General features: G+C 43.0%; 1 pseudogene; it reads left to right on the forward strand.

The window, feature by feature from the left end:
* Nucleotides 1-7,288: 7,288 nt before the first annotated feature.
* On the forward strand, nt 7,289-9,859 carry LOC121677322 (annotated as a pseudogene).
* The last annotated feature ends 286 nt before the right edge of the window (nt 9,860-10,145 follow it).

The following is a 10,145-nucleotide window of genomic DNA, read 5'->3' on the forward strand; positions in this document are numbered from 1 at the left end:
AGGAATTTCAACAGTCACTTAGGGAGAGAGGAGTAAGAGTTAAAAAAAGAGAGATTTAGCTGAATTCTTTTGTTTTATAGATGAAAAATGCCCCTGGTTAATTTTAACCAGCCCAGGAATCCACCCCCAGACATGGGGCAAGGTAGGGAAAAATCTTAGTAAAATGTTAAAAAATGGAGACCCCGTGCTGGAGGCTGTCCTCAGTTACTGGGCTCTTATTAGAGATGTAGCATAGAGAAAGAAATGTAGAAAAGCGGGACAAAATTTAAATAGGGAGTAAAACTTTGTAAATAAGTTATAATGGGGATAAGAAAAAAGTATTCAGTTATATATGTTGGTAACTAAAGGGAGTAAGAATGGAGCAAGAACAATGGCAGAGTTATTGAGAATCAGTAAGCATGATAGATGTAGAATTGCAACTTTTATTGCATGCTAAATGAGTTAAAAAGGTAAAGAAAAAATGATTTTTGTGAAGAGCCACGTGCACACAGTCAGCTAACCTAACTCACCTGCAGATAAAAGGCAAGCAGAAGCAAGAATAAGTTTAGTGAGCAAATTTAACCTCACACAATCTATAGAACAGAGGAGAGGATTCAAAAATTCTCCTAATTTTATGATTTACAAGCTAAAATCAAAAAGATAGTTAAAAATCCGCCCTCCAGAGCTCGGAAAAACAGTCTAACAGGCAAAGTGAGTCTGTGTCCTACTACCCCCTGCCGTGCGGCGCAGCTTCAGCTAAAGGAAAAAGGACAGGTTTAAATTAAGGTAGCCTCTGAGATAAGCAGGTTAAAATGCTTCTTTTCCATTTCACGATTTTGCTTCTTTGTCAAAAATCTGCTGTTTGTAAACAGGTGAATTTGTATCCAAGGTGGATTGATTTTAGTACTGTGGCTCTATGGTAAAGTTTAAAGTCAGAGATTGTAATGCATTCTGAAGTTCCTTGATTGTACAGGATTTTAAGATTGTTTAGGCTATCCTAAGTTTTTGTGAGTTCTGTGAGAAATGTTGCTATAATTTTTAATGGACATTTACGCTGAATCTGTAGATTGCTTTCAGTGAGATTGTCATTTTTGCTGTGTTTCTTCTACTTTCCCAAGAAAATAGGAAATCTTTTTATTTTCTAATGTCTTAATTTTTTCTTAAGAGTTAAAGTTCTTATCATACAAGTTTTTCCATTTGTATGTCCCGCTCTTGGGTGGGAGTCGAGTTGTCTCAGCTTGTGGTCCTTTCCTGATGCCAGGTATTTCTTCAGGGTGGACTGCTGAGACTCAGGCCTCTTACTATATTTATCAAGGGCCAGAGTCATACTCTAATAAATGATAATGGTTAAAAATAAAAAAACATTTACTCCTTCACAAGCAGAGATGACAGGATCCAAACTTCTGTCCTGCTTGCTTAGAGTTACTCCAAGATATTTTATGGTATTTATGGCTATTTAAAAGGATGATGTCTCATCCTAGGTGTAAAAGGGATACATTTGGGTTGTTTTCAGATTCTGACTATTATAAAGTATTTCTGCTGTAAGCATACCTGAGCACATGTCCTTATGGTATGGTTGAAAAACTTTTGTATTTAGGCCCAAAAAGGGGTATTGCTGAGTTTTAAGGTAGATATCTGCCTAATTTTAAAAAATAACCATACTATGATCCAAAATCGGCTGTGCTAGCTTACGCTTCCAGCAATGGAGTTTTTTCTTTACCCACATTTTCTTAAGTATAAGTTGTTAATAATAATTTTAATCTTGGTCATTTTTACAAGGATAAGATGAAATCTCAGAGTTTTGATTTGCATTTCTCTAATGGCTAAAGGATGTTATGTTTGAGCATTCTTTAAATGTCTCTCAGTTATTTTTAAGTTCGTCTGTTGAGAGTTTTCAGTTTATGTCTGTAACAAATATTTTTATTGGATTATTTTTTTAATAACTAATTTCCTGAGTTCTTCATATATTTTTGGAATGGGTTTATGATAAGTAAAAATCTTTTCCCATTCTATAGGCTGATATTGTTTGTTATACAAAAGTTTCTCAATTCAGGAGATATAATTTATTGTTTTTATATGTTGAGGCCTTTGACTCATTTAAACTTGAGTTTTGTACATGGAGATGGATATGGATCTATTTTTATTCTTCTACATGTCAATCATTAGTTAAAATGCTTCCTTTTTCCCATTTTCCTATCTGCTAGGCAGACTTGCAACTTAAGAGGAGGATAGCGTACAAACTTTTAATTAGATATACAATGGTTAAAGCCCTAGTTATAATATTCTTATGAGAGATATTGAGCCAATAGGCAAAATTCTTCAAAAAACAATGAGCCAATTTCCAATAGAAAGATTAAAGAAGCTGCCTAACAGGTACTCAAACAGGTAAAGTGTACAATAATATATAAGTACAGTATATTACAGCTATGGCAAGTGTGTATTAAGTGTAAAACTTATTCTACAACAGTTTTATGAAAAAGCAAAATGCTGCTTTTGGGTAAACCTTCCCAGTTTTGCCAGTTAAGATATTAAAGACTTAAATTAGAGGCAGAAGCCACCCTTATAAGGGTAGAAGAAGCTATCTCTCAACACGGCTCAGGATATTTTGATCCTGAAAAAATCCTTTATCGATTGACATTTGCCACTGATTATATGCCATCAGGGCTCCTGTGGCAAGAGGAGCAGCCGCTTCTTTGGATACATGCGCCTGCTACCTCATCCAAGGTTTTGCCCTTCTATCCCTTTTTAGTGAAGCATACCATCTCTAAATTAATGGCACAAGAGACCCTTTACCCCATAAAAGGCAATGCCAAGACAATATTGGCCCATGCTCTCTTTGTGCTCAATTTCCTAACTTTGGACAATCAAGGGCAGTCCGCTGCGGACAGATTGTGGCACCCTTCTACCCAATCTACTTATGCACAAGCTCTATGGAAGGACCCCCTGTTGGGAGTCTGGGCTGGCCCTGACCCTGTGCTTATTTGGGGAAAAGGCCATGCATGTATTTATGATACCAAGGCTCTTTGAAAGCAACTTAAAAAGTTGCAAACAGATCCTGATGCGAACAGATCTGACATGATAACATCAAGCTGATCTTTACTAACGCAAGGTAAAAAAGCCCTTGCAATGCATTATAAGAAAAACCCGACCTATATATATTTGGGGTCGAGGATATGTTTGTGCCTTGTTTCACAGAAAGAAAATAAAGCTGAACCTGATGATGTCATAGCTGTGGACACCCCATGGAGGAGTTTGAGGAGAGAGAGTTGGTGGAGAGTCCTTGGTCCAGTCTTCCCTGCCCCCAGGGAGAGAAGTGCCTGATAGCAGGACCTGCTATGCCACTCTACACATCCTGCCTCCAGAGATTCAGCTGAGATAATTGCCAAGGTGTGCTTCAGGTAGCTGAATCCAGCTCACCCCACCCAGGAATCCCACCTGCCCTGAAGCACAAATGCTGAGCTGCATCCAGACCTGAGACACAGACACAGATGCCCTGCTGAGATGACCTGACCATTGGTGACTACAATTTTCTGCAGTTTGAATTCTGTTTGCTTTGGAGCTAAGATGCAGACTAAACATCTGACTGCTTTAATCTTTGGGACACAAAACTCATTTTGATTAAAATCTTAACTCCTCTTCACTTAAGAAGGGGAAAGAATGGGATTTTAACTGTTGCTCAGAGACTGGAACTGATGGTGTTTTGATGTAACAATGTCTGTCATTGTACTCTTACTGAATTGAGCTAATGATATTTGTAACTGCTTATAGATGTTGGGAAAAGTTTGACACACCCTGTAAAATGTTTGGGTTTAATGCATATGTTAAAAATTTTAGATTTTGCCACATAAAACCCAGAGATATGTGTGCCTGTCCACGATAGGCATGCACACCCGCAAAAGGGGTGTGAGGCAAAGCTCTGCAGGGAGAGGACCATGCATTCTGTCTCTCTACCCTTGTTACAGACCCCAAACCCTTTAGACCTTGGGATCCCTGAAAAACAATTTTTGGCAAGCAGCACTTGTAATCTTATGTTGGAGTAGGCACTTAGGAAGGAGTTTATACCATAGGTCAGACTAAAAGGTGAATACTGGGTTTGGAAGGTACCTTTCTTCTTGTCCAGAGATGGAGTCATTGGTGTCCAATATCTTTTATACCTTTTGTTTTAGAAGCTCCTTGCAGTCTTTTCATTAATAGTCCACGCAGAGGCCCAATGACGGGAATATTGTGGAACCCTCCCCTGAACAGCACATCATACAGAGGCCCTACAGGCCGGCTCAACATGGCATGATGTCAGGGGATGGGGATTGCCCTCCACATAGCCTAAGACAGGGACCCTGCAGTCAAAGACCTGCTTACTTTGGTCTTGCTATATACCTTTTTGAGGAGCTTCAAGGATGGGCAGCTGATGGCGGGACCGCCCCCAACCTAAGACAGGGCCCTGGGAACCCTATGACGGGTAATGGGGAGAAAAACCTGGTCCCCACTTGACCTAAGATGAGCCCTTATCGCAGGCCATCATTAAGGGCCAAAATAAAAAATATATGATTAAGACACCCCACTGTTCCCAGGAGAGGATAGGAGACTCCACTTGAGAGAAGGGTCCTCCTTGCCCCAGTCCCTTCTCCTATAGGTCTGACTACGTGGTTAGATTCTGACCAGTGTTCTCCACTTATTAGCTACCTGCCTTAATAAAAGGAAGGGGGACCCCGTCCCGTCCTTCTCTCACCTCTCCCAATTCTCCCCCCCTCCTCCCCCTCTCCCTCCCCTCCTGTCCCATCCCTCTCTTTCCTCTCTACCCAGGCGTCTGCTCACAGGCTGCCCTGCCATGTCCCAGCCTTTCTTTGCCTCCACTCACAAGGCCTAACTTCTCTTCCTCAACTTCTCTTCCTCGTAACTTCTCTTCCTCGTGTCAGTCGCCCTCCTCCGGCAACTGTCCAAGCCTGCTGTTTTCACTGTCCAACACCAACCATGTTGGCCTGTATGTTCTCCAGAGTCCCCTTGAAGATTCTTTCATCTGCGGGAGAGTCTTGTGTCCTTAGTAACAGGGCGATGGAAGAGGGAGCTGTTCTTCAGGTGGAGGCCCAGGAGTGGGCTCAACAGAAACAGGGGTCTCCGTAGTGCCTGAATACAGACGAGAGGTGACCTTTCCTCCAGCTCATTATTCTGAAAAGAGGTTTAGGTGAGTGACAGAACTTCGTGGTAGAGCATGTGCTTAGCATGCACTTAAAAAGTTGTTTGCGTGTACATATGTGCGTACATGCATGCATGTGTGCATGCGTGCGTGGTGTGTGTGTGTGGGGGGGTGTCTTCCTCAGGAGCTTTCTACCTTGTGTTTTGACACAGAGCCACTTACTGGCCCGGAATTCACCATGCGGGATAGATTGGTTGTCCTGTGGCCCCCAGGGACCCACTTGTCTCCATGTCCTCATTGCTGAGGTGACAAGCGTGCACCACCACACTCAGCTTTTTCATACGGTTTCTGGGATCACTCAGGCCACAGAAAGCGCCTTACTGACTGCGATGTCTCCCCAGACGCCACAAAGGTCACATTTATGTAAAAGATGAAGGAGCATAACGAACCCTTGCCACCTATAATCAAGAGTCACCACTAGTCCTTAACAATTTGCCACACATACTTTAGCTCTGTAAGCATAGATACCCACACACAGTATATGTATGTACAGGTATGTGGATATATGCATATTGTTGAATCATTCAGAATTCGTCGCAGAAACAACACATCATTTTTTCTCAAGACTCCATTCAATGAGCATGATACGCTTAGCTGGCATGGTTCTTCAGTTCCCTTAATCTAGACCGGTGAGTACGCCATTGTGTTAGTTTTGTTTCTCGTCATTGACAAAAATACCTTCCGGAAGCAACTTCAGGCAGGGCAGGTGGGATTTGCTTTGTCACACAGTTTAAGGGATTTTGTTCTCTCTCTCTCTCTCTCTCTCTCTCTCTCTCTCTCTCTCCCTCCCTCCCCCTTCTTCCCTTCCATACTTCCATAACCCACTAAATAAACATCCAACCTCACCCTGCTGCATGGTGTGCCTATCTGTCTCTCACCCGCTGCTGTGTGTCTCCCTGCTCAGGACCAGCCACCTCGGAGACCTGCAGTGGCGAAGTCTTGTGGCATGCCCATCTGTCTGTCTCTTCTTGTGGCCTGCTGCAGCCACTCGGGAAACTGTGCTGTCCCTGCCTGGGACTGGCAGCTCTCAGGACCTACTGCCAGCTGTCTGCCACCACATGGCCTGCTGTCACCACCTGAGGACCTGCAGCATTTTTGCTGCTGTAGCCACTGGGGACCCGGAGATCCTGCAGCATTTTTATTAATCATTATCCATTTCACCCAGGTTAGGTATGTTGTGTAGGAACACTACCTGCATGCTTCTGAGGTACAGTTTAGACTGAAGTGCGGGCACAGTACGTTTCTTATGTGACCAAGGAGCTCCAGTTTCTCCTGAGGTCTGAAGAGGAAGTATTCAGTAGGAGACGAGAAATCCAGGCAAACGTGTCCTGTGCTTGTTGAGTGTTGTTCAGAGTCCAGCAGAGGCAGAGTTAGAACACTTGCTGCTCTTCCAGAGCAGATTTTAGCTCACAGCACCCAGACAGGGTGGCTTACAACCACTTGTAACTGCAGTTCCAAGCTATCCAATGCCTTCTTCAGGCCTTCATGGGTGCCTGCACCTACCTGTGCACAGACATTAAACACATAGATTAAAATAAATCTTTAAAAAAGCTTCAAGATGCCAAGAAACAAGCTTCACTCAAATGGCCAGGTTTCAGCTCTTGGATGAGATGTTTTGAACCCTTTCCCAAGCCCTCGCCCCCAGACTACAACATATTTTTAGCTAGCATTAAGAGCGAAAGACAATCTCAAATAAAAAGATTGTTTTAGTATCCTTTTCCCTTCCCTTCATTGTCAACTCTGCATGAACCATTTTACTCAGAAATCCCTTCCCTCCCTCCTTCCTGCTCAATAAATGACCTCCCGTTTGTATGCAGAGATTTTATCCCACTAGCCAGCTCCCAAATAATAGACTTATTGGTTATAAGTATTCTGCTGATAGCTTAGGCTTGTTACTGACTAGCTCTTATATCTTAAATTAATCCATATTTCTTATCTATACTCTATCATGTGGTGCTACCTTTTTTCAGCACAGCATGTTCACCTCCTGCTTCCTCTGCATGTGACTGCCAACTCCGCCCTCTTTCTTCCCAGCATTCTCTCAGTCTGACTCTCCCACCTAACCTCTTTCTGCCTAGCTATTGGCCAGTTTGGTTTTTATTAAACCATGAGAGCAAAATGTATTCAGTGTACAAAAGGATTATCCTGCCCCACAGCACCCTTGACTCCACATACCCAGGTGCCTGGTCCAGTCCTCGGGAACCAGCACTTCAGGGGAAGATAGCCAAGACAGGCAAGGGTCAGGTCACCAGAAGGTAGCTGTTGGGACCATCATCTTGGGCAGCTCAGAAGGGGACTTGGGGAAATTGATAAAGGCAATCGCTTGAAAAGGCCCCGACTCAGGAGGAGGATGCCAGCTGTGAGCTGGAAGTAGGCTGTAGACCAGGCTAGTAGGCATGTTAGGGGAGCCTAGTAGAAACAAGAGAGTCTGAAGAGAGACTGAGGACCCATGTCCTAAATTTTATGTGCCTGTAATAGCATCTGTCTCAAAGCCATGCCAGCTAGACTGGGTAATGGATGTGTTCTGTTTGATTTCATGTAGCCAGTGCTGGATGCAAACTCACCATGTAGCTCAGGATGACTTTTATCCCTTAGATAATAGGATTAAGGTGTGTGCCATTGTTGTCTGGGTTTCTGTCCTGCCCAGTTCCCGCAGTCATTAAGTCCTAAAGAAATCACACAGAGGCCTACATTAATCATAAACTGATTGGCCCATTAGCTCAGGCTTCTTATTAACTCTTATAACTTACATTATCCCATTATTCTTATCTGTGTTAGCCACATGGCTCAGTACCTTTTTCAGCGGCATAGTCATATCTTGTTTCCTCTGTGTCTGGACAGGACTGCAAAGGAATAGGCTTCCTTCCCAGAATTCTCATGTTCTCTTTGACCCACCTCTACTTCCTGTCTGGTTGTCCCACCTATACTTCTTGCCTGGCTACTGGCCAATCAGAGTTTATTTAAAACATAATTGACAGAATACAGATCATTCTCCCACACCATGCCATCATGCTCAGTTAAGTGCATCCTTAAGATTACAAAACTATACCAACAGCATGTATCTATGTAGAGGTCTGCCAAACTAAAGCATCTCTAGGTTACCCCATTTAATATGGTAGCTGGTCACTTCTTGAGACAGACTGAAGGCTCTAGGAAGCTCTTCTCATTTAGAAAAATTATTATTGTTTATTTATATGTGTGAGTGTGTGTGTGTGTGCATGCATCTGAGGTTAGGGCCATCCCCTGGTGCTGGAGTTACAAGCAGTTGTAAGCTGCCTGATGTGAGTGCTGGAAATTGAACTCGGGTCCTCTGCAGGAACAACACAAGTTCTTAACCACTGAGCAATCTCTCCAGCCCCTCTCCTTGCTTCTTTATTCCTACTGTTTCACCAGGTGCAGCAGTCTGCCTTCAGAGCAGGAGGGTGGCTAACCTCTCTCGCCATCTTATTAACTTTCTCTAGTCTCTTGGTCGGATGGGGTGATAAAGGACAAAAGGTACAAGTTGAGACTTTAGTAGATCAATTAGACAAGAGCCAAGGAAAGGAAGAGGCATGGGGGTGGTGAGTTGGAAATGGAAGACTACGAGATTGAGTAGCCCAGGTTTCCAGCAGAGGCAGAACCAGAGGGGAAGTGTGGGAAGATGCAGGCTGTGATGGTCTCAGGTGTTTGCTGACATTCAGGGCATGTCAGATCATCCCCAGAGAGTTTACCTTGAATCACTGCCCATTTGCCTCATGATATGAGACCTCAGGCCATGAGAAATTTGAAACCTACACTTGGAGAAAGACCAGATTCTGGCAAATAGAGGCAGCCTCAAGAGATTGCTGCCCTGAATCTCCACAAAATGGCAAAATTACACCTACGATCAAGAGGCTTCCAGCTGGATGGCAAAGTCAAGTCATGTCTCAGAGGGTACCAAAGAGAAACGCCGCCTCCAGACACTACAGTGTTGAGGCCTAAGTCAAGGAAAAAAGTATTAATAAGTAAAAATAACCCTTATTATATGTCTTCCATTAGTAATCCATAATATTTAGAAAAATTTAGTATAAAACTATTAAAATAATAATGGAGTTCAGTAAGTGGGTTGACTACAAGACAAAATTAAAAATGTTCCCAGTTATAAAACACAGAGGTAAAGAAACCATAATTAATGCAACAGCAACAAAAATTATAAAGTATCTGGGGATAAGAAAACATACGGCTCTGTCCCCTGTAGCCATGTGCTATTGGCCATGGTCAGTCCCGCTGTGTTCTTTGTCATTGCGGTGTTTCCTTCATGATGTTTGCAGGCAGAGTTCCAAAGGCAGCAGAAGTTTCAGCCCTGGGCTCTGGAGACAAAGGATTTGGTTACCAGGGTTCTTCCTTTCATAGAATCACTCCAGGCTTCTTTTGCCAGGACAGCAACTTCACACACTATGGTGACACTGGTGGCAAGTCCATCTAAGGGAAGAAATATAAGGATAGTAACTTCATCCTGAAGCATTCTGGTTCTGGTATCTTGTTCATGGAAAATGCTGGACCAAACACAAATGGTTGCTCATTTTTCGCCTACATTGCTAAGCCTGAGTGGTTGGATGGAAATCCTGGGTCTTCTGGATAATGAACCAGGGCAGCAGCATTGCAGAAGTCATGGAGCACTTTGGGTCTAGAAACAGCAAGAGAATCAAGAAGGTTGCTAACCATTGCTAACCATAGGCATCTCTAATTCTTCTGACATGTGTGTCTCAAGCTGCAGACCATTCTTCAGGAGCTCAGGGGAGTGTTCTTCACCCCTTCTGCTCACGATAGCCATAATCTTTGAGCTCTCATTGCATTTCTTTAGGGTTCATATTTTCCTTATTCCCTCCAAGTCAATGTGAATTGCAGAGTTAAGTTTATGATTATAAATAAAAACTAAACGATATATTGCCCTAGAAAGGAAGCCAAAATTATGAAAAAAAAACTTCCCTAACCTACGTATCTAGAATTAAATGCA

This window comes from Arvicola amphibius, chromosome 10 (genome assembly GCF_903992535.2).
Source record: "Arvicola amphibius chromosome 10, mArvAmp1.2, whole genome shotgun sequence".
Taxonomy (NCBI): Eukaryota; Metazoa; Chordata; class Mammalia; order Rodentia; family Cricetidae; genus Arvicola; species Arvicola amphibius.